Genomic DNA, 26,108 nt, shown 5'->3' with positions numbered 1-26,108 from the left:
ACTATCAAACGTCAGAAGGAAACCAGCCCTCCCTTTCAGCTATAGTCTGCATGATGCCAGGAAGCCTGTGCACAAATTCTAATAGTAGGAATGGTTCTGCCTTGTCACAGGATGATTTTTAGATGAGCTATTTGTGATACTTTTATTTTATTTTAAAAATTAGTTTGTCTGACAACTTCTTTTAAAACTAAATATACACCTAACTTTATAACCCAATAATTCCATTTCTACATATTTACACAAGAGAAATAAGAACATATGTCCAAGAAAAGACTAGTACAAGAATGTTCATAACAAAAAGCTGAAAATAATCCAAGTAACTATCGCTAACAGAATATATAAACGGAAAGTGGTTTTTTTCTTACAATGGAATATTACTCAGTAATAAAAAGGAAAGAACTACTGATATACACAAAAACATGGATGAATCTAAAAAACATCATGCTGAGTGAAAAAAGCCTTACATAACATATGACTCCATACAGATGAAGTTCTAGAAAAAGCAAAACTAATCTGTGGTGGAAAAATCAGAACAATGGTTGCCTTGGGAAAGAGATGGAGGATTTACTGAAAAGGAACATGAGGGTACTTCCTGGACAACAGTAATATTCTATATCTTGACAAGGAAATGGGTTGTGTGGGTGTATGAATTTTTCAGAACTCACTGAATGATAACTTAAGATTTGTGCATTTCACTGTACATAAATTTTATCTCTAAAAAGATTCCACCCATAAACACATGTTGTAAATGATATGTATGCTTAAATAACTGGGAAGAAGTATACTGATATACACAACTTACTTTGAAATACATAAAAACAATATGGATTGATGAATACAGGGGATGGATAGACAGATACAGTAGAGTAAAATGTTAATTGTAGAATTTTGCTGGGTGGATATAAAATTCTCTCAACTCTTCTCTACATTTGAAATGTTTAGAATAAAAGGCTGATTACAAAAATCAGTTCTGAGAGAACTGGTATTTTCATGGTATTGCATTGCATAATCTTGGGACATAGTATTTTGCCCATTTAATCAAGTTTTTAGTATTTTGCCCATTTATTCAAGTTTTTATGTTCAAAGTGTTACTGTATTTTTTGTCCTATTCATTTCTTCCTGGTTTTTTTATATTATGTTACCATTATGAATGGAATCTTTGTTTTTTAAAATTTCAGCTTCACTAAGGTAAAACTGACATATAAAATTATAAGATATTTAAAGTGTACATTGTGGTGATACTATATACATATACACTGTGAAAGAATTTCCCCCATCTAATTAATTAATACATTCATCACCTCACCTGTTTATCTTTTTTGGGGGCAGAGAAAATTTAAGTTCTAATCTCTTAGCAAATTTCAATTATACAATAGAGTATTGTCAAATATAGTTACCATCTTTTATGTTAGATCCTTAGACCTTATTCATCTTCTAACTGAAATGAGTAGATTACTTTTCTTATATAGGAAAGACATTGGTCCTCCTCCCCTTCACTGAAATTATAAGCTATTAAAATAAATAAATAAAGCATGCTCATTACAAGACATACAAACAGAGAATTCCCTGGTGGTCTAGTGGTTAGGACTCAGTGCTTTCACTGCCGGGGCCCGGGTTCAGTCCCTGGTCAGGGAACTAAGATCCTGCAAGCTAGGCATGGCACAGCCAAACAACAACAACAAAAGACATACAAACGGAACCGATGGATATAAAGAAAAATCTAAGTCTCATTCACCTCCTGCCTGTCCCATTTCCCAAAAGTGATCACTAAACACTTTCTTTCATATACTTTAGAGATTTCCTATACTATAAAATTATATACCTACACATAAAAAATAAATAAATAAACAGGATAGTAGATCTGCTGTCTACAGCTTGCATTTTTACTTAAATAATAAATTCTGGACATCTTCCACATCAATATTTTCCAGCTACTTTTCTTTTCAGTAGCTGCATAAGTGCTTTATCATATGGATATACCACAATCATTTTAACCAGTCTTTCTGTTTGCTTTTGTTAGGTAGGAGTTAACTGTATATGATTTCCTCCTCTATCTTACACATTTTTAATATTAATTAATTAATTAATTATTTTTTGGCTGCGTTGGGTCTTCATCGCTGCGTGCAGGCTTTCTCTTGTTGCGGTGAGTGGGGGCTACTCTTTGTTGCGGTGCGCGGGCTTCTCATTGTGGTGGTTTCCCTTTGTTGTGGAGCACGGCCTCTAGGCACGCGGGCTTCAGTAGTTCTGGCTCGCGGGCTCTAGAGCGCAGGCTTGGTAGTTGTGGCCCACGGGCTTAGTTGCTCCGCGACATGTGGGATCTTCCCAGACCAGGGCTTGAACCTGTGTCTCCTGCACTGGCAGGCGGATTATTAACCACTGCGCCACCAGGAGGTCCTTACACGTTATTTTTGATTGGGCAACAGTGGCCTGAGTAAAGACTGAATTATATACTCCAGGAAAGCCAAATAATGGAAGAAACTCAAGCTTATACATTTTTCATTTTTTTCAAACACCCTTGTGAATAATAAGCCTTTGGTTATGTGAGTATAGAATAAATGAGCAGGGAGGCTTTGGGAGATGAGTCATGAAGGTCTGGGCAGTTCCCTAATTTATTGGACACAATGGCATACACACTGTATCCTTTCTCCTACCCCACCACACCCAGACAAAAGGCTAATATACAGTTCTTTTTTCATTACAAAAACATTTCTTACTTAAAAAAATTTGTTTCCACTGCACATACATTAGGGAGATAAACCAGGAAAGTTTAACATTCAAATAACAAAGGAAAACCAAGATGCCATTAGCGATACTTAAAAGCCTTAGGACAAACAACAAAGCAAGTTCTGAAAAATTATAGCTATTGTTTTCCTAATATTTTAGTGTCTAAGAACATTTCCTAAATGTTCTTAAAATTCAAATTCAGCATAGCAGATCTGAGACGTTCCCCAGGAAATCATGTGGAGGCTGAATTCTGCAGTGGGGACATGGATGGTGGGCATTGTTCATTGGCTGTTAAATCACTCACACTTGCCCTCCCATCTCAAATCCCAGTCTGCACTGAGCACTTGGTATGCCTCCTCTCGCTTAATCCTTCACAATCGTATGATGCTGATATTGGTGTTATTACAACTTACCATGCTGTGTACCTTGTGGGGGAGGGAGTCTCTCTTGAATTGCAATCAATTATACATGCTTACACACATTTCAGGGGTAAATTATTTTAAATATATATACTGCACCCAAGATTAAGGAACCATCACAGGCATATTGAGTATCTAGTAAAGAAAGAATTTTTGAGCTTCTGGCCAAAGACAAACACTCCTTGCCCAGATGTACACTCCCTGTCAATGAACCCTGAGGTCTGGAGAGACATGCCACCCTCACCTAAGAACAAGGAGAGGAAGAAAGAAAGAAAACTGGATGCTAGTACTAAGGAGAACACGCCCATTCCTCAGCTAGGTGTAGACAAGTGACTAAATTCTGGCCAAGGAGATATAAGCTAAAGTATATTATGAGATCTCTAGGAAGGTGGTTTAACAGGGAGGGAGGTAGGGAGTCTTTTTTCCCTGTTCTCTCTCTCCTGTAATCTAGAATTCAGATGTGATGATTAGAGCCCCAGCAGCCATTATGGGCCCTGAAGTGACTTTCAAGATAATAGAATAGAGAGCTAGAAAGAGACCAAGTTCTCTGATGACACTGTTGAACTGCCATACCAGCCCTGCTTACTTTCAGATTTCATATATACAAGAAAGAAATAAACCTATTTTCTGATATATGCAACCAACCCCAATCCTGATACAGATAGTTATAAAGAATAAGAAGACCAACTCCTAACATTATGACTTGCTATGGATAAGGAATGGAAACGATGAGGGTGCTCTGAAATGCATTTTCCTTGGGGCTCTTGCTAGGAAGCACAATGTGGCATACATTTGCTAAAGAAAAAATGTTAGGAATTAATATTATGACGTTCCCACTAGCAAAGGAGAGCTCAGCCAATCTGCACATTCTCCAGAGTAGAGACTCTGGCTGTGATAGCTTCCATTAAGAGTCCATCTATACAAAGCTAAGCATTCAATATTCAATACATTGATAAAATATGATCAAGTATCAGGTACAATTTATCTCAATATTCAATACACTGATAAAATATGATCAAGTATCAGGTACAATTTATCTCAATATTTGGCCTTTTATCTCAGTTAAATCTCAGAGCAACTCTACATGAGAGAGATTCTTCATATTCCCATTTTGAAGATAAAGAAATTGAGAGATGGTCACATAGCTGGGAGTTGTAGAAGTAGAATTCAAATCCAGGTCTACTGGACTTTTCTTCACATATCACTGACCCTTCAAAAGCTTAAAGACTGTTGAAAGATGTCTCCCAGGTGTGGAAGAAACAAAGTGGCAGCCAGGAGTGTTATGCTCTGCCTGAGCCTTCTTCTAGAGCTTTTCAGATTCTCTGATTTGAGAAAAAGGCACCTAGATGGAGAGTTCAGTTCCTTCAGCTAACTGTTCACTCATTAACATTATATTATTTATTATTAAGATCAAAAACTATTTTTACAACTATAATCCTTGGTTGCCTGCTATGTGCTAGGCATTTGTATGAGGCATTCTATATACTTTAACCTAATTAATCCCCACAACCACCTTTTGAGTTAGGTACTGTTTTTCCATTCTACAAATGAATAAAGATCACAGAGGTTAAGGAATTTGTCCAAGCCACATACCTAGTAAGTGCCTACTAGGATTCAAACTCAGGGCTTTTAAAACTCCAAAGTTCCCGCCTGCCAATGCAGGGGACACGGGTTCGTGTCCTGGCCCAGGAAGATCCCACATGCTGTGGAGCAACTAAGCTCGTGCGCCACAACTAATGAGCCTGCGTTCTAGAGCCTTCAAGCCACGACTACTGAAGCCCGCATGCCTAGAGCCTGTGCTCCACAACAAGAGAAGCCACCGCAATGAGAAGCCTCCACACCGCAACAAAGAATAGCCTCTGCTCACCGCAACTAGAGAAAGCCCGCACGCAGCAACGAAGACCCAAGCAGCCAAAAAAACAAATAAATAAATAAATTTTAAAAAAACAAAAAACCTCCAACCAGATAATGGGAATACACAGACAGATTAGATATGGACTAAGTATAGACTGCCATCAAGTAGTTCACTAACCAGCAGTGAGGCACAAATAAGCTATTTATTTCAAACCCTGAATTATCACCTGGCAAAATGTTAGTCAATTAACACTAAGGCGAGGTAGTAAAACTGCACACCACAGAAGGATTTTCAGGGGAGGTAATGCTTGAGATGAACTTGGAAGGAAAAAGAGCAGTTAGCCAGGAGAAGGGTCAGAAACAAGAAAAAGTCTTTAAAGCAAAGAGGACTTTGAAGCTTGAAAAGATCTATCTGGTTCCAGGAATGGCAAAGAGCTAGGTAAGGGCATCAAGCAGGGCCTCGATAAACATTTGCTAAATGAATGTGAAAATGGCAGACATGAAAGACTGGGGACTGTGAGGATATGTGGAGGAAATGCAGGAGATGAGGCTAGAAGAAGCAGCGAACAGATCACAAAGGGGCTTGTTAGGCCACAATAAAAAGTTTTGACTTTCCACTGAACACACTGAGGAACCACCAGAGGCTTTAACACAGGGAGGTTGACCATAACAATATGGATTTTCAAACAATGACTAATAGTAGGGTAGAGGATCAACTGGTGTGGTTTGAGGTTAGAAGGGCTGCTGACTGAAGCTTTCTGAAATAATCTAGCCAATGAACCAGGAGGACCTCAGAGCAGGGCTGATAAGTGTATAGGGACAGAACTGAAAACTTAACAATGAGATGCCAGAGGTAAGGAAGGCCCAGGTCCCTGACTTAGATGAATCTCAATGCTATATGCAGAAGAATGATTGCTTTGAGACATACCATAGGGAAGGTGATGAGCTTAGTTCTGAACATTGAGAACAGTACAGTACTACAGTACATGTTGTACCTACAGGGGATGGAATGGGGGTGAAGGGTTGGAGAAGGGGCAGAATGGCAGACAGGCAATGACAGAGCAACTGCCACGGAAGTCAGGCAGTAAGCCAAAGAAAAGAAGACAGCTGTAGAGATTGACAAAAGCAGCAATGAGCAAGCCAGGCAGGAGACATCTGACAAACACAGGAGGCAGGAGTAGGTGGGTGCTGATGAGTAAAAAACTGACACATGCCTGGGACTTCCCTGATGGTCCAGTAGCTAAGACTCCACGTTCCCAGTGCAGGGGCCTGGATTCGATCCCTGGTCAGGGAACTAGATCCCACATGCCGCAACTAAGAGTTTGCACGCAGCAACTCAAAAGATCCCACATGCTGCAACTAAGACCTGGCACAGCCAAATAAATAATCAAACAAGCTAACAACAAAATATAATTCTCAACTTAAAAAAAAAAAATTGACACATGCCACTAAGGGAGGGTGGAGTAGGAATGGCACACACACGCTGAATACTTGCTAGTGAGAAAAAAGAACCTGAAAAACTGCTGAAGGGCTCCTGAAGAAGTCCTGGAACACCAGAAATCAACTTTCATTATAGGTCTTCAATGGAGAAAGACAACGTGATACAGGTCCCAAATAAAGCGGAGAGGAACCCCTAAAATTAATAGGAGTCTGAAGCTCTCAAGAGCAGCTCATTTCCAAAGATGAGCTTATGTAGAGAATGAAAAAGGCCCACTAAGGCTCAGAAATAGATTGTTAAATTCTATTGTCTTTGAGTTACACCTAAGGCAAGATTCAATTTGGGGCCTGGAGACAGATGAGCCTGGAGACAATGAAATCAGCTTACTTCAATAAACAAAACAGTTTATACTAAACTTATACTGCAGATTAATTAAGACAAAGAGCAATATGGAAAAGTATTTGTTCTGCTTAAAGCACATACTGGAATAAACTACTGGAGATATAAAACCAAAATATAGTACAGGTTATGTGCATAAAATAAAATTGAAAAACAAGCCAGAGACGGAGCCTGGCCAAGATGGTAGAGTAGGATGACCCTGAGCTCACCTCCTCTCGCAGGCACACCAAAATCAGAATTATCTGCAGAGCAACTATTGATGAGAAAGACTGGAATCTAGCAGAAAAGATCTACAAAGATATAAAGAAGGAAACCACAACCAGATGGGCAGGAGGGATGGAGTCTCGATATAGTCAAGACCCATAGCCCCAGGAGGGCAAAACGCAACAGGAGGATAATTTTTATTGCAGAGGTTCTCCCCAAGCAGCAACAGGTTTTAGCTCCACATTGGGGTCCTGCACCAGGAAGACAAACCCCCAGAATACTTGGCTTTGAAGGCCAAGGGGGCTTACCTGTGGGAGTCCCAGAGAGCTGTGGGAAATAGCCTCTTAAAGGGCACATACAAAATCTCACATGCTTCGGGATCCAGAGCAGAAGCAGTAATTTGAAAGGAGGCTGGGTCAGACCCACCTGCTAATCTTGGAGAGTCTCCCAGAGAGGCAGGAGGCAACTGGAGCTCACTCTGGGGACATAAACACTGGTGGCAGCCATTTTGGGGAGCTTGTTCTACCACGTGCACATTGGTGCTAGCAAGCAGCATTTTGGAATCCTCCCTCTAGCTTATTAGCACTGGGACATTGCTCCGCCCACCAGTCTGTCAGCACCAGTACTGGGTCGCCTCAGGCCAAGCAACTAGCCAGGCAGGGACACAGCCCCACTCACCAGCAGGTAGGCTACCTTAATACCTCCTGAGCCCACAGCCAACTTGGGACATGGCCCTGTCCACCACAGGGCCTAGGACCTGGCCCTATACAACAGTGGGCAGGCACTAGCCCTGGAACCTCCGGGGACCTGCAGCCAGAGACCCTAGGGCCCAGCTCCACCCTCCAGTGGGCAGGCATACCAGTGAGCCAACACACCAACTCCAGGACCCCCAGGGCCCTGCAGCCAGAGACCCTGGGCCCTGGTTCTGCCCACCTATGAGTTGGCACTAGCCCAGGGGCCAGACTCAGACAACAGTGGGCAGGCACTAGCCACAGGACCCCCTGGGCCCCAGCTCCACCCACCAGCAAGCCAACGCCGACTCCAGGACACCTTGGGCCCCTCAGCAAGTCAGCCTGGTATCTGGTCCCATGCACTAGTGGGCGGGTACAAGCTTCGGGACACCCTAGAGAGAACAGCCAACTGTGTTGGGAACTGGCTCCACTCACCAGAGGGCCAATATCAGCTCCAGGACTACCAGGGCTCTACAGCAGAAATCACAGGACCCAGCTATGCCCATCAGTGAGCCAGCACTAGCCCCAGAACCTCTAAGACCTTGACTCCATTCACCAGAGGTTCAATACCAGCTCTGGGACCACTTAGCCCTGCAGCCAGAGACCCGGCGACCTGGCTTCACTCACTGATGGGCAGGTACCAGTCCTGGGATCCCTTGTACCCCAATCCCACCCACCAGCTGGTGGATACCAACCCCAGGGCCACTGCAGCCCTGCAGTCTGCCCTGTCAGGACCCAGATAACAAGCCAGCAGGCTGGCACCAGCCCTGGGACCCCCTCACCCAGGACCCAGTTCTGCCCACTAGCAGGTCAACACCAGCTCTGGGACACCCTGGGCCCCTCAGCCAGCAGCCCCACCCAAAAGCAGGTTGAACCAGCTTTGGGACCTTGGGGTCCTGCACCCAGAGACCCCAGGACCCAGCTCCTCCTAGCAGCAAGCTGGCACTAGCCCCAGGACCCCCTGGGTCCTGGCCCCGCCCACTAGCTGGTCAACACCAGCCATGGCCCCACATACCAACAGGCCAACACCATCTCTGAGATGCCTTGGACTCCTCAGCCAGGTGCCCCAGGGTCCAGCCCCACTCACCAGTGGAGTAGCACCAGCTCTGTAACATCCTGGAACCTGCAGCCAGCCATGTCAGGAATTGGGCCCACTCACCAGCAGGCTACACTACATCCAGGAACCCTGGCCCTGCAACCTGCCTCCCCCCAATCCGGCTCTGCCCACCAGTGATCCAGCACTAGCCCTGGGACTCCCTCGGGGTTCCACAGCCAGCTGCCTCATGACCTGGCCCAGCCAACCAGTGGCCAGCAGCCTCCACTCAAGGTAGGGCCTGGCAACCAAATGGACCAGGGGCCAGCCACACCTACCAGACCACCACAACAGAAGGACCCATGCAATTCATATAGCGGGTACCCCTAGAGCATACAGGTCTGGTGGCTAGAGGGGAGTGCACTGCTGGGATGCATAGGACGTGTCCTACAAAAGGCCATTTCTCCAAGGTCAGGAAATGTAACCTACCAGATACACAGAAATAAAAACAGCAAATTAGGTATAATGAGGTGACAAACGAACATGTTCCAAATGAATGAACAAGATAAAACCCGAGAAGAAGAACTAAGTAAAGTGGAGACAGGCAGTCTATCCGATAAAGAGTTCAAGGTAATGATTGTAAAAATGACCAAAGAACTTGAGAGAAGAATGGATGAACAGAGTGAGAACTTAGCAGTTTTAAACAAAGAGTTGGAAAATATAAAGAAGAACCAGAGATGAAGAATACAATAAATGAAATGAAAAATGCACTAGAAAGAATCATCAGTATATTAAATGATAAAGAAGAACAGATCAGCAAGCTGGAAGACAAAGTAGTAGAAATCACTGAAGCTGAACAACAACAACAAAAAGAAATGAGGACAGTTTAAGAGACTGCGAGAACAACATCAAGAGTACTAACATTCGGGACCTTCCTGGTGGTCCAGTGGCTAAAACTCCACCCTCCCAATGAAGGGAGCCTGGGTTCGATCCCTGGTCAGGGAATTAGATCCCACATGCCGCAACTAAAAAGACCCTGCATGCTGCAACAAAGATCCTGTATGCTGCAACGAAGAGCCAGTGTGCTGCAACTAAGACCCAGAGCAGCCAAAACATTAGCATTACAGGGGTCCCAGAAGAAGAGAGAAAGTGGCAGAGAACATATATGGAGATGTAACAGCTGAAAACTTCCTTAACCTGGGAGAGGAAACAGACATCCAGGTCTAGGAAGCACAGAGAATTCCAACCAGGATCAATCCAAAGAGGACCACACCAAGATACACTGTAATTAAAATGGCAAAAAAAAAAAAAAAAAAAAAAAAAGATAAAGAGACAATATTAAAAGCAGCAAGGCAAAAGCAACAAGCTATGTACTAGGGGACTTCCATAAGGCTATCAGCTGACTTTTCAGAAGAAACTCTGTAGGCCAGAAGAGAGTAGCATGATATATTTAAAGTGATGAAAGGGGAAACCTACAATCAAGAATACTCTACCTGGCAAGGCTTTCATTCAGATTTGATGGAGAGATCAAAAGTTTTACAGACAAGCAAAAGCTAAGAATTCAGCACCATCAAACTGCTTTACAAGAAATGTTAAAGGGGGGACTCCCTGGTGGTCCAGTGGTTAAGAATCGGCCTTCCAATGCAGAGGACACAGGTTCGATCCCTGGTCGGGGAACTAGGATCCCACATGCATGCTGCATGGGGCAACTAAGCCCACGTACCACAACTAGAGAGCCCGCATGCTGCAACTACTGAGACCATGCACTCTAGAACCCGTGCGCCACAACAAAGAGCCTGCATGCTACAACGAAAGATCCCACGTACTGCAACCAAGACCTGACGCAGCCAATCAATCAATAAAAAAGAAATATTAACATTAAATGTTTTTTTAGACTTCTCTTAAAAAAAAAAGGCTACAACTAGAAACATAAAAACGACAAAAGGAAAAGGCTCATCAATAAAGGCAAATAAACAGTAAAGTATTAAATAAACCACATACAAAAGCTAGTAGGAAAGTTAAAAGACAAAAGTAATAAAATCATCTAAATCTACAGTAAGTAGGTAAAGGATACCCAAAACAAAGAGATGAAAAACATGATGTCAGAAACAGTAATCATGGGAGGAGGGAGTTAAAAAATAATGCAGGGTTGTTAAAATGCATTTGAAATTAAGAGATCAGCAACTTAAAATCTATAATAGATACACACACAAAAAAGAGAAAGGATTCCAAACACAGCATTAAAGATAGTCATCAAATCACAAGAGAACAAAAAGAGCAAAAAAGAACTACAAAAAAAAAACCCACCCAAATCAATTAACAAAATGGCAGTAAGTACATTCCTATCGATAATTACTTTAAATGTAAATGGACTAAATACTCCAATCAAAAGACCAAGTGGCTGAATGGATACAAAAATAAGACCCATATATATGCTGCCTATGAGAGACTCACTTCAGATCTAAAGACACACACATAGACTGAAAGTAATGGGAAGCAAAAAGGTATTTTATGCAAATGGAAATCAAAAGAAAGCTGAGGTACAAACACTTATATCAGACAACTTAGACTTTAAAACTAAGACTAACACAAAACAAAGAAGGACAGTATGGAGGTTCCTCAAAAAACTAAAAATATAACTACCATATGATACAATTCCACTCTTGGGTATATACCCGAAGAAAACAAAAACACTACTTTGAAAAGATACATGCACCCCAATGTTCACAGGAGCATTATTCACAATAGTCAAGATATGGAAGCAACCTAAGTGTCCATCAACAGATGAATGGATAAACAGGATGTGGTGTGTACAAACACATACACACACACACAGGAATACTACTAAGCCATAAAAAAGAATGAAAAATTGTCATTTCCACAATATGGATGAACCTGGAGGGTATTATGCTTAGTAAAATAAGTCAGACAGAGAAAGACAAATACTGTATGTTATCACTTATATGTGGAATGTAAAAAATAAACACGGACTTCCCTGGCAGTCCAGTGATTGGGACTCTGTGCTTCCATTGCAGGGGGCATGGGATCCCTGGTTGAGGAACTAAGATCCTGCATGCTGCACAGGAAGAGAGGAAGGGAGGGAGAGAGGAAGGGAGGGAGTAAGGAAAGAAGGAAATAGAATAGAATAGAATAGAATAGAATAAATAAAATAAAATAAAAATAAAAACTAAACAAGCAAATGAATATAACAAAACAGAAACAGACTTACAGACATAGAGAACAACTAGTGGCTACCACTGTGGAGAAGGAAGGGGGGAGGGGCAAGATAGGGGTAGGAGATTAAGAAGTACAAACTACTATGTATAAAATAAGTAAGCTACAAGGATATATTATACCGTAAAGGGAATTACAGTGAGTATTTTTATAATATCTTTTTTTGTTTGTTTGTGGTACGCGGGCCTCTCACCGTTGCGGCCTCTCCCGCTGCGGGGCACAGGCTCGGACGCGCAGGCTCAGCGGCCATGGCTCATGGGCCCAGCCGCTCCGCGGCATGTGGGATCTTCCCGGACCGGGGCACGAACCCGCGTCCCCTGCATCAGCAGGCGGACTCTCAACCACTGCGCCACCAGGGAAGCCCCTTTTTATAATATCTTTAAGTGAAGTGTAATCTATACAAATTTGAGTCACTATGCTATATACCTGAAACTAATATAATGCTGTAAGTCAACTGTATCTCAATTAAAAAACAAAAACAAAAACCAGGGACAATTTTGAAAAGAATAAAATGTGAGGAATCCATTTACCCAGTGTTAAGGCTATAATGTACAGATCTATGAAATAAAATTAAGAGCCAGAAAAAGACCCACACAAATATGCCCAAATAATTTTTGCCAAAGGTACAAAGGCAATTCAATGGAGGAAAGACAGCCTTTTCAACAAATTGTGCTGGGACAACTGGATATCCACATGCCAAAGAATAAGGTTGGACCCCCAACTTACATCATATACAAAAATTAACTCAAAATAGATCAAAGACCTAAACATCAAAGCTAACACTATAAAACTCTTAGAATATAAGGGAAAAGCTTCATGACATTGGATCTGGCAATGACTTTTTAAAATATAACACCAAAAACACAGGCAACAAAATAAAAAAATAGCTAAATTATCAAAATTAAAAACTTCTGTGCATCAAAGGACACTATCAACAGAATGAAAAGAACACTCAGGGATGAGAGAAAATATGTGCAAACCACCTATCTGATAAGGGACTGAAAACTAGAATACATAAAGAACTCCTACAACTCAACAACCAAAAAGACAACCTGGTTAAAAAAAATGGGCAAAGGACTTGAATAGACATTTCTCCAAAGATACACAAGTTGCCAATAAGCCCATGAAAAATGCTCAACATCACTAATCATTAGGGAAGTCAAATCAAAACCATATGGAGATACCATTTCACATCCACTAGGATAGCTATAATTATTTAAAAAAAAAAAAAAGAAAAGAGAGAAAAGAAAAATGAAAGAAAAGAACAAGTTTTGGCAAGGATGTAGAGAAACTGGAACACTTGTACATTGCTAATGGGAATGTAAAATGGTGTACCCACTGTGGAAACCATCAAATTTTTTGATTCCTCAAAAAATTATACAGAATTATCATAGGATACAAGATCACTACTTCTGGGTATATACTGAAAGCAGGAATTCAAACACATACTTGTATACCAATGTTCATAGCAGCATTATTCACAACAGCCAAAAGGTGACCCAAGTGTCCATCGAAAAATAAATGGATCAACAAAATGTATATTCATACAATGGAGCCTTACACAGGAAACTGACACATACTACCACATGGATAATCCTTGAAGACATCATAGAAGTGAAATAAGCCAATCACAAAAGGACAACTATTGTATGATTTCATTCAAATGAAGTATGTAGAGGAGTCATATTCATAAAGACAGAAAGTAGAAAGGTGGTCGCAGGGGCTGAAGAAGGGGGAAATGGGAAGTTATTATTTAATGGGTACAGAGTTTCAGTTGGGGAAGATGAAAAAGTTTTGGAGATGGACAGTGGTAATGGCTACCCAACAATGTGAATAAAATTAAAGCCACAAGAACATACACTAAAAAATGGTTAAAACAGTACCTTTTATCATATATTTATATATACATCTCTCCAAAACTTTTTAAAAAGGCAAGCCACGAACTGGGAGAAAATCTTAGAAAGCATTTATCTGATAAAGAATTGGTATCCACAAAAACTCTCAACCTTCAACAATAAGAAGCATCCCAATAAAATAATGGGCAAAAGATTTGAACAAATTTTCACCAAAGAAGATATATGTAAAGGGAAACCAGAACACGGAAAAGGCTACAAATCATCAGTCATCAGGGAAATGCAAAGTGAAATGCAAGATACCCCTATCTGCTCACTGAAGTGGCTAAGATTAAAAGATCAATAATACCAAGTGTTATCAAGGATATATAAAAAAATCAGAACCCTCACACTGCTGGTCGTATTGTAAAATGGTATAACCACTTTGGAAAATCATTTGGCAGTTTCTTTAAAAAGCTAAACATATACTATGATCCAGCCATTCTACTCTTGGGTATTCATCCAAGAGAAAAGGAAAGGTATGTCCATATAAAAATTTGTTTATTATTGTTCACAGAAGCTTTATTTGTAATAGCCAAAATCTGGAAATAACCCATGTGCCCATTAATAAATGAATGCATAAGCAAATTTTGGTATAGACATATAATGAAATACTACTCAGCAATAAGAATGAATTAACTGTTGATACACACAAGATGGATGAATCTCAAAATAATTATGCTGGGGCTTCCCTGGTGGCGCAGTGGTTGAGAGTCCGTCTGCCGATGCAGGGGACACGGGTTCGTGCCCCGGTCCGGGAGGATCCCATGTGCCGCAGAGCGGCTGGGCCCGTGAGCCATGGCTGCTGAGCCTGCGCGTCTGGAGCCTGTGCTCCGAGACAGGAGAGGCCACAACAGTGAGAGGCCCGCATACCACAAAAAAAAAAAAAAAAAATTATGCTGAGTAAAAGGAGCAAGACAAGAGTACATACTTGTTTTAAAATGTAGGTTTTATTATTATTCAGGCATGGTGAGACCAACAAATCAGATGACTGTTCCTGAAGAGATAGTTTGTTAGTTTGTTACTCATAGTTCCCAAAAGGAGGTGGCACAAGAGGAGAGGGAGTGAGGGGAAAACTTGAGTAAGAGCCATTATTGTGCCTTCTTCAGGAAGGAATGGGCAATGGACAAGGTAAAGTTTTAAAATTAGCTCTCGGGGGCTTCCCTGGTGGCGCAGTGGTTGAGAGTCCGCCTGCCGATGCAGGGGACACGGGTTCGTGCCCCGGTCTGGGAAGATCCCACATGCCGCGGAGCAGCTGGGCCCATGGGCCATGGCCGCTGAGCCTGCGCGTCTGGAGCCTGTGCTCCGCAATGGGAGAGGCCACAACAGTGAGAGGCCCGCGAAAAGCAAAAAAAAAAAAAATAAAATAGCTCTGGGGCTTAAAGGTTGTCCTTAGTCACCTGGTACATGGCCCTAGGGTGAATTGAGCACGTCAACAGTGACCCAGAGTATGACAGCCCAATAAAGGAGGTATTTAGGGTGTGGGCTCTGGATTGGTTGGTTTGCATATGAAAGGCACTCTAGCAGGTGAGTTGTTTACTATCTACAGAAACCGGCTAACCCAGGAGGTGAAGTCTCTCCAAGGTCAGCAAGGTTCTAGATGTCAAAGCATCATAAACACATGATTAATACAATAACACATGACTTCACTTAGATAAAAACTTAGAGGACTTCCCTGGTGGTTCAGTGGTTAAGAATCCGCCTGCCAATGCAGGGGACACGGGTTCAAGCCCTGGTCCAGGAAGATCCCACATGACACAGAGCACCTAAACCCGTGTGCCACAACTACGGAGCCTGCGCTCTAGAGCCTGTGAGCCACAACTACTGAAGCCCATCTGCCACAACTACTGAAGTCCGCGCACCTAGAGCCTGTGCTCTGCAACAAGAGAAGCCACAGCAATGAGAAGCCTATGCACTGCAACGAAGAGTAGCCCCTCCTCACCACAACTAGAGAAAGCCCACGTGCAGCAATGAAGACCCAACGCAGCCCAAATAACTAACTAAATAAATGAATTTATTTTTTAAAAAAACCTAGAATATACAAACACCTATAGTGACAGAAAATAGGTCACTGATTGCTTGGGGATGGAGGAGTAGGCAGGGGCAAGAAGGAGGGATTACAAAGGGACATAAGAAAACTTTGAGGGGTGATGGATATGTTCACACTCTCTTGACTGTGGTGAGTTTCACCGCTGTATAGATATGTCAAAACCTACTAAATCTTAAACTTTAAATGTGTACAGCTTACTGTATGTCAATTATAAAGTTGTTTAAAAATTACAGAAATAATAGACAAAATAAAAGTACATAAAATATACAATAAAGACAAATACCGTATGCTAACACATATATATGGAATCTAAGAAAAAAAAATGTCATGAAGAACCTAGGGGTAAGACAGGAATAAAGACACAGACCTACTAGAGAATGGACTTGAGGATATAGGGAAGGGGAAGGGGAAGCTGTGACAAAGTGAGAGAGTGGCATGGACATATATACACTACCAAACGTAAAATAGATAGCTAGTGGGAAGCAGCCGCATGGCACAGGGAGATCAGCTCAGTGCTTTGTGACCACCTAGAGGGGTGGGATAGGAAGGGTGGGAGGGAGAGAGACGCAAGAGGGAAGAGATAGGGGAACATACGTATATGTATAACTGATTCATTTTGTTATAAAGCAGAAACTAACCAAAAAAAAAAATCTATATATATATACAATAAAAATGAAATAAAGTGAAAGGATGGTTCTTTGATAAACAAAAAAATAAAGAGAAGGAACAAAATATTATGAGTAAAAAGTGGAAATAACTACAACTACAGCATATGAAAATCAATACTGTTTTCAATAACTATAGGCAAATAATTTTGAAAACTTCAAGGTGAACCCGCAGTTTAAAATTTTCCCACAAAGAAAACACTCGGCCCAGATGATAAGTGAGAAGAAAGAGGAACTAATTCCCAACTCATTCTAAGAGGTGAGTAAAACCTGACAAAAACATTAGAAGAAAGGAAATTATAAGACCACTTCCACTCAGTAATATAGATTCAAAAATCCTAAACAAAATATTAACAAACTGAATTCAGTACACGAAAAAGATAACCCATGATCAAACTGAGTTTATCCAAGGTGTACAAGGATTTTAAAAAATTATTTATTTATTTATTTACTTTTGGCTGTGTTGGGTCTTCGTTGCTGCGCTCAGGCTTTCTCTAGTTGCGGCAAGCAGGGGCTACTCGTCATTGTGGTGCGCAGGCTTCTTATTGTTGTGGCTTCTCTTGTTGTGGAGCATGGGCTCCAGGTGTGCAGGCTTCAGTAGTTGTGGCACACAGGTTTAGTTGCTCCATGGTATGTGGGATCTTCCCGGACCACGGCTCGAACCCATGTCCCCTGCATTGGCAGGCGGATTCTTAACCACTGCACCACCAGGGAAGTGCAAGGATGTTGTTTTCTTCTCTTTTCTTTTTTTGAAATTTATTTATTTCTGGCCGCGTTGGGTCTTTGTTGCTGTGCGCGGGTTTTCTCTAGTTGCGGCAAGCGGGGGCCACTCTTCGTTGCGGTGCACGGGCTTCTCACTGTGGTGTCTTCTCTTGCTGTGCGGAGCATGGGCTCTTGGCGTGCAGGCTTCAGTAGTTGTGGTGTGTGGGCTCAGTAGTTGTGGCTCCTGGGCTCTAGAGTGCAGGCTCAGTAGTTGTGGTGCACAGGCTTAGTTGCTTGGCAGCATGTGGGATCTTCCTGGACCAGGGCTTGAACCCGTGTCCCCTGAACTGGCAGCTGGATTCTTAACTATTGCGCCACCAGGGAAGCCCCAAGGATGTTTTAATATAAGATCTATAAATATAATTCACCCATATTAAAGAAGAAAGATCATATAATCATTTCAATAAATGTAGAAAAAGCACTGAATTAAAACACATGAACTCACGATTTAAAAAAAAAACTCTCTTAATTAGGAATTGAATAAAATTTCCTAACCTGATAAAACAGCTATTTTAAAACAACAACAAAACTTTGCAATTATCATCTTCAATAGGGAATCATTGAAAGCATTCTCTTTAAAAAGGAAGAATAAGACATGGTTATGCACTATTACTTCTATTCAGTAATGTATGAAAGGTCCCAGCCTTTGCAGTAAGAAAAAATCAGAACCATAAAATCAAAATCATAAAAATTAATCATTAAAGTTACATATTTGCAGGAAATATTATCATTTACACAGAAAATCCACAAGAACATATAGGCAAATTACCAGGGGGTTACCAAGGTGACTAGATATAGGTTTTTTTTTTTTGCAGTACACGGCCCTCTCACTGTTGTGGCCTCTCCAGTTGCGGAGCATAGGCTCCAGACGCACAGGGTCAGCAGCCATGGCTCACGGGCCTAGCCGCTCCGTGGCATGTGGGATCTTCCCGGACCGGGGCACGAACCCGTGTCCCCTGCATCGGCAGGCGGACTCTCAACCACTGCGCCACCAGGGAAGCCCGAGATATAGGTTTTTATACCCTGCAAAAATAGCCACTGATTTGCACTCAAGAGAGGGTTGGTTTGTTAGGTGAAGAGAATGAATCATGTGTAAATGCTGGTAAGAAGGAATCAGAAGGGAAGGAAAGGAAGGTATATAAGAAAGATAGGAAGAGATAAGAGAACTAGTAGAAAAGTGAGGGAGCTTTCATCTTCAAGATTTCCTGTGAAGTACAAAGCAAAATTAAAAGCTAAAAAGGAGCAGGAGATAGTGGGATAAAGCTTTAAGAAGTGATCCGACTAATAGTGCTGCTACAGAAAATGGCAGTGTGTTGACACTGGACAGCCCTGAGGGCTCAAGTGAGATGAAATCCATTTTTCAAGAACTCTTTTTTGGAAAAATGCTCTAAGTAATAATGGTTTGGAGAACATACAGAATTAAGGTTTTGCTGGATGAATGTAATAGAAATATAACCAACAGAGTTGAGTACTAGCAAGAGAACAGCTGAATTGCAGAACCAATCTAACCTTGGTAGGAGAGGAAGGTAGATATTAAAGATGATTAGAGAAAATAAAGACTTTAAGTGACTACAAACTCAAAAGCTGTTGGAGAATATTTTATAGTGGGAAGAACAGAGTAAATAAACTGGAAGCCCCCCATGCTCCAAGAAACTAATTTCACCAGAATTGTTTGGAATTCATTGTAAATGATAGGCTGTAGTCCTTGAAAAATCAATAAATGTGGTTGTGGTTAACTTTATATACAGTTGACCCTTGAAAAATATGGGGGTTAGGAGCAACAACCCTCCATGCAGTTGAAAATCCGCATATAACTTATACTCAGCCTTCTGTATACATGGTTCCTTACCCTCGGAATTCAACCAACTGTGGATCATGTAGTACTGTAGTATTTACTACTGAAAAAAGTCAGCATATAAATGGACCCACGCAGTTCAAACCCATGTTGTTCAACAGTCAACTGCAGTTATAGTTTCCTTGAGATATACAGGGTGCCAATAAAATGCAAATCCTTTACTACCAGATAATGCCACAAGCAGCTTGCTTTATATTCCTTCAAAATTCCATGTTTACTTTCCTCCTCTACTCTCGCAGGCGAAACAAACAATTTCAGTGCTGACTGTCTTCTTTTAAAAAGTTAATTATGAGGGACTTCCCTGGTGGTACACTGGTTCAGACTCCAAGCTCCCAATACAGGGGACCTGGGTTCGATCCCTGGTCAGGTAACTAGATCCCACATGCATGCCACAACTAAGAGTTCGCATGCCACAACTAAGGAGCTGGTGAGCCGCAATTAAGGAGCCCGCCAGCCACAACTAAGAAGCACACGTGCCGCAACTAAGGAGTAGGCGAGCTGCAACTAAGGAGCCCGCCTGCCGCAACTAAGACCCGGCGCAACCAAATAAATATTTTTTAGAAAAGTTAATTATGAGTATGTAGATTGTTTGAAGCATTCATCAATCTCCTACCCAACTGATTAGACAAACTATCTATAGGCCAATTTTACATATAATAACTTTAATATAAATACTTATTAAGCTTTGACCTAATAATTTGGCAAAAATTAGGCTGCAAGTCACTATATGTATTAGATTCTAGCAGACACTAACTTTTGTAGCTATGACACTAATCAATATTGAATTCTCTTATCTAGAAGGAGGATTCTTCATATATTCAGTGTCTGCAAAGAGTTCCCGCTGAGCTAAACATAGTGCAGTGTGTACTCTATGAAAGAGTCAATGAGACAGGCATGGGGGGGGTTTTAATTCTTTTATAATGCCTGCAGAGAGTCTGGCAGTGATGAAAGCATAGAAAATTCATGAAAGGCCCTTTTATAACCAGAGTGAATGTGGAGCACAAAAGCAAAGTCAGGTGACCTACTTAAAGCTTTGCTTTTACTGATGAGAATTCATTCTCATTCCAGTTTAGTCTCTTTCGAGAAAAAAAAACCTTACATAATCGTTGGAAAATTAAGAAACAGGGAGTGTAACTCTACTAAGTTCCAATCTTTCCCTCTCAAATATCAGCTCAAGCCCTACGGTCTGTGGCCAGAGACAGAATACTTTATAAGGATCTGTGAGGTATGACCTTGTTTACCTCAGTGTAACAATGTGTTCTCTGACTGCTGGCTATGAAGAAATTTAAGTTCTATAATCCATCAATCAGTTCAGAAGTTTGGGCTAATAATATTATAAGAGGAAATAGTTTCTTAATCCCTCCCTGGAACTTATACAAAGCAAATGGATGGTAAACTGTCTGATAAGGTAAGGACAGCCAAAGTTGCTTCAAATCAGGGAAACACTCATTTGCTAACTTGTTCAGGCAATTGTCTTGTGCCAAGTGGGGCTGCAAAGGAGAGAGAAGTTCCTGTTTCTCTCAAGTGTTCTCTCATCTACCATTCTCATGTTACCCGAAATATTTTAGGGTAGTCAATAAAATCCTTGTCATCCAGGAGGTAGATAAATATGACTATTCTTCATTTTGATTCATTTACTCTCTTTCCTTTAAGTAGTAGAGGAATAAGATAGAAAATTCTTATTCTTCTCTTCCATGATTAATTCCCCATTAAAAATATGATTTGATCTGTTCTCATTTTGCTAAATCAACAGGTGTATGATGCCTACTATACACGCCAAACAGTGCAAACACTTGTGAGGAATACAAGGAAACTTGACAGTCTCTCTCCTCATGTGCTCCTTTCATTACTTCCCATCCCACCTCCACATTTGTCCCCTCCTTCCCTCCCTCCCTCCATTTTGCTCTGAATGAAGAATTAGGTAACTAGTCTAAGATCACAGAACTAGATCTAGTACCTAGATTTGTCAATTCCCAATTCACTAATCTTTCTGAAGGAAAATGAAACAAAAATGGCGGTGGCAGCAGGGGAGAGGGGTGTTGTCTCCAAGGCTCATTATTATGGTTCTAAATCAATCCCAACTCTCTCCCCCCACCTCTCCCCTTACCCACTTTTTTTGTTGCCATCCATCCTTTACATTGGCACTGCTGCTGTTTGAATGCTTCTGCTCCCAGTCTTCTCATATCAGCCAGATCTTGGCTTAAACAAAACCTGCCCCATTTTAGTTATAATAGGATCATTTTCACTCCGTCCCCACCCCAAATATTCACTACCATAACAGCCTATTCATTGCTTTCCCAAAACTTAATTGTATATACATTTACCTGTCAATTGTAATCAATACTCTGTGCTCCATGTGAATCAAAGACTATGACTACTCTGCTCACAGGACCTACCCAGCACCTAGCAAAGTTCCCCACACATAACAGGTAGCCTAGGTAGTGGACTGAAGTCGACCTGCCCCTGCTTAAAAACAACTGGATCCCCAAAACTGGATTAAAACGATCCAAGACCCCTATGAAAGGCCAGAAACAAACATAAATCCTCTAGAAAAAGATATCATCCTGTGTCTCATATTATTTCTATAAACAATTTTAAAAATACAATGTCTGGTCCATGAAGAAATAACATGCAAATAAGTAGAAAACAGACAACTACTACAACATTGAGAATTTCAGCCAAGAGTCAGTGCTATTAAAAAAGGTAATGGCAGAACTCAAAAAAGAACAAACAGAAATTCTAGAACTGAGAAAATACAATAGTTGAAACAAAGATCTCAATAGAAGTATTTAAGAACAGATAAAATACAGCTGAAGAGAGAATTCATGAAATGGAAGATAGGTCAAAAGGATTTATCTAGAATAAAGCAGAGGGAGGCAAGAAGATAAAAAATACACAAGAGAGGATAAGAGGTAGACAGAATATGAGTGAGATGATCTAACCTACATGTAATGTGAGTCCCAGATAAGATGAAAGAGGGAAATGAAACGGAAGAAATATTTGAAGAGACAAAGGCTAAAAATTCTCCAAAACTGACAGAGGACATCAAGCCACAGATTTAAGGTGTTCCAAGAACCCCAAACAGATAAATAAAAATGAAATCTGTGTCTAGATACACTAAAGTAATACTTCTGAAAAACAATTTTGTTTTTTTTTAAAAATTAAGCGTTCAAAAGGGAAAAAAAGACACTGTGGCAGACTGCAAAGATGGCTATAAACATTCCTCTCATTTCGGTACATATACCTTTTTTTTTTTTTGCAGTACGTGGGCCTCTCACTGTTGTGGCCTCTCCTGTTGTGGAGCACAGGTTCCAGATGCACAGGCTCAGCAGCCATGGCTCACGGGCCTAGCCGCTCCGTGGCATGTGGGATCTTCCCGGACCGGGGCACGAACCCACGTCCCCTGCATCGGCAGGCGGACTCTCAACCACTGCGCCACCAGGGAAGCCCCATATACCTTTTATAATGAAACTTTGGTACTCTTCCTACCAAAAGGTGAAATTTATTTCCCCATCTCTTGAATTTGAGCTGGCCTTGTGACTTGACTGAAACAATAAAATGCAGCAGAAGTGACGGCATAATTTCTAAGTTGAGACCTAAAGAGATCTTACAGCTTCCATTTTGCTCTCTGGGAACACTGCTGCCATAAGGTGAAGTAGCCCTTGCTGACCTCTTTACATAAAGAGCTCCAGCAGACAGGTAACACCAACTGCCAGACATGTACTTGAGGCACTCTCAGTCCCAATCTCAGTCCTAGCTGACTACAGCTGCACGAATGACTCCAGTCAAAACTACAGAGGAATCAAACAGCAAACCCAGCACAGATTGCTGATTCACAGAATCACAAGCTAATTACAGATTTTCCTCAACTTAGGGTGGGGTTATGTCCTGATAAACGTATTGTAAGCTGAAAAAAGCCCAAGTCAAAAATGCATTAAAATTTTTTTTTAATGCATTTAATAATCTAACCTATACCAAACATAATAGCTTAGCTTGGTCTACCTTAAACATGCTCAGAATGCTTATATTAGCCTACAGTTGAGCAAAATTTTATAATAAAGTGTTGAATATCTCATATAATTTATTGAATATTGTACTGGAAGTGAAAAACAAAATGGTTGTATGGGAACAGATGGTTATAAGAGTATTGGTTGTTTACCCTTGTGATCGCATGGCTGACTTGGGAGGTGTGGCTCACTACTGCTGTCTAGCATCACAAGAGAGTATTGTGCCATGTATCACTAACCTGGAGGAAAAAATTCAAAGTATGGTTTCTACTGAATGCATATTTCTTTCACACTACCATAAAGTTGAAAAAAATCATAAGTCAAACCATTGTAAGCTGGGGACCGTTTGTAGATGGCTGTTGTTTTAAACCACTAGGTTTGGGGATCTTAGGTTTGCAGCAGTAGAAAATACAGAAATATTTTCTTAAAGAAAAAGCAATCAGACTAAACAGCTGATCATAGTATTTACATAGTGTTAACTTTATATCTCAGTATTTAAGTTATAAGATATCAAGGAGAAAAGTAAACATCATCCAGGCTTTGCATCCTCTTCTGGGAAAGGTTTAGTGAGCTTCTGGTTGTATGCAGGATAATTATATCATGTTAGGTATAAGTATGGCCTTGCTATTGTCTTTATTTGGAGACTAAATATGGTTTACGAAGATGTGTGTGGGTGCCAAGTTAGCAAGGGATAGACCTGTGATGGTTAATTTTATGTGTCAATTTGGCTGGACCACAGTTCCCAAATATTTGCTCAAACAGTCTGATGTTTCTGTGCAGGTGTTTCTGGATGAGATTTACATTTAAACTGGTAGACTGTGAGGAAAGCAGATTGTTCTTCATAATGAGGGTGGGCTATATCTTATCAGTTGAAAGCCTGAACAGAACAAAAGGCTGATTCCCTGAGTAAGAGGGAATTCTCCAGCAAACTGCCTTCAAACTTCAACTTTGAGTCTCCAGCATATTGCCCAACCCCTCATCAGATTTTGTATTTGCCAAGCCACCACTATTGGGTGAGCCATTTCCTTAAAATGTATCTTTTTATATATACATGCACATACAACCTACTGGTTCTGTTTCTATGGAGAATCCTGACTACTACAGACAGAAGCCAGAAGACAATGTAGTGATATCTTCAAAGGGCAAAAATTGCCAACCTAGGATTCTGTACCCAGCACAAATATCTTATAAGAATCCTGAGGTGAAATGTAAAAATTTTCAGACTAAGAAAAGGAAACAAAATTCATCACTGGCAAAACTACAGTAAGAAATTACAAAAGGACATTTTTCAAGCCGAAGAAAAACAATTTCAAAAAGATTCAGAAAGGAGTGGAGAAAAATGAAAATGGTGGGACTTCCCTGGTGGTCCAGTGGGTAAGGTTCTGCGCTTCCAATGCAGGGGGCCCGGGTGTGATCTCTGGTCAGGGAACTAGATCCTGCAATGCATGCTGCAACTAAGAGTCCACATACCGCAACTAAGAAGCCTGCATGCCACAATTAAGAAGCCCACATGCCGTAACTAAAGATCCCACATGCCGCAACTAAGGCCTGGCACATCCTAAATAAATGAATAAATAAATAAATAAATAAATATTTCCAAAAAATGAAAATGGTAATACATGGGTAGATCTAAGTGTATGCCAACCATATAAAACAATAATAATGTCTTTTGGGGTTTAAAACACATACGATTAAAATACACAACAAAAGGGGCTTCCCTGGTGGTGCAGTGGTTGAGAGTCCGCCTGCCGATGCACGGGACACAGGTTCGTGCCCTGGTGTGGGAAGATCCCACATGCCGCGGAGCGGCTAGGCCTGTGAGCCATGGCCACTGAGCCTGCGCGTCCGAAGCCTGTGCTCTACAACGGGAGAGGCAACAGCAGTGAGAGGCCTGCGTACCGCAAAAAAAAAAATAATAATAAAAAAAAATACACAACAAAAGTAGATATTTATGGGGAGGGAGATTGAAGAAATCAAGTGTTCCAAGATCTTTGTATTGTTTAAGAACCAATATATTGTTAACATTAATCTGATAGTCTAAGTTGCTTGTTGTAATCTCTAAAATAACCACTAAACAATAGAGAGTCTATAACTTCAAAGATAAGAGGGAAAAAAATGCAATAGTAAAAAAGCCAATCAATCCAAAAGCAAGAAAAGAGAGAAAAAGGAACCTAGAATAGATGGGTCAAATAGAAAGCAAGGAGTAAGGGCTTCCCTGGTGGCACAGTGGTTAAGAATCCGCCTGCCAATGCAGGGCACACGGGTTTGAGCCCTGGTCCAGGAAGATCCCACATGCCGCGGAGTAACTAAGCCTGTGCACCACAACTACTGAGCCTGCACTCTAGAGCCCATGAGCCACAACTGCTGAAGCCCATGCACCACAATTACTGAAGCCTGCACGCCCTACAGCCTGCTCCGCAACAAGAGAAGCCACCACAATGAGAAGCCCACACACCACAACAAAGAGTAGCCCCAGCTCGCCGTAACTAGAGAAAGCCCACACACAGCAATGAAGACCCAACATAGCCAGAAATAAATAAATAAATACATAAATAAATTTATTTTTAAAAAAAACAAGGAGTAAGATGGCAGATTTAAATTCAATTAATTACATTAAATGAACTAAATGTTCCAATTAAAATATGAAAATTATAAGACCTAATAACAAAAAAACCCAACTGTTTGCTGTAAGACGTTTAAAACATAAGTATATAGAAAGTTGAAAATAAAAAAACAGAATAAAATAAAACATGAAAATAACAGGATAACTCTGATATCAATATCTGACAAAGCGCACACACACACACACACACACACACACACACACACACACACACACAC

General features: G+C 41.1%; 1 protein-coding gene across 3 annotated transcripts in view; it reads right to left on the bottom strand.

The window, feature by feature from the left end:
• The window catches only part of PTPRA (protein tyrosine phosphatase receptor type A), a 185,440-nt gene that overhangs the window by 78,369 nt on the left and 80,963 nt on the right, over positions 1-26,108 (bottom strand). Inside the window, exon 1 of one of the 3 annotated variants that reach the window (XM_027078748.1) lies at positions 17,096-17,114. The exons of the other annotated variants lie outside the window; for them this stretch is intronic. The gene's annotated coding sequence lies outside the window, so the exon portion shown is untranslated. Of the gene's footprint in view, positions 1-17,095; positions 17,115-26,108 lie in introns of those variants that run through there. 3 annotated transcript variants of the gene reach the window in all.

Source organism: Aethalodelphis obliquidens, unplaced genomic scaffold (genome assembly GCF_003676395.1).
Source record: "Aethalodelphis obliquidens isolate GAN/ISIS:26980383/991018 unplaced genomic scaffold, ASM367639v1 scaffold42, whole genome shotgun sequence".
Lineage (NCBI taxonomy): Eukaryota > Metazoa > Chordata > Mammalia > Artiodactyla > Delphinidae > Aethalodelphis > Aethalodelphis obliquidens.
Note: the sequence above shows the minus strand (reverse complement) of the source record. Positions and strands in the feature narration are given on the sequence as shown.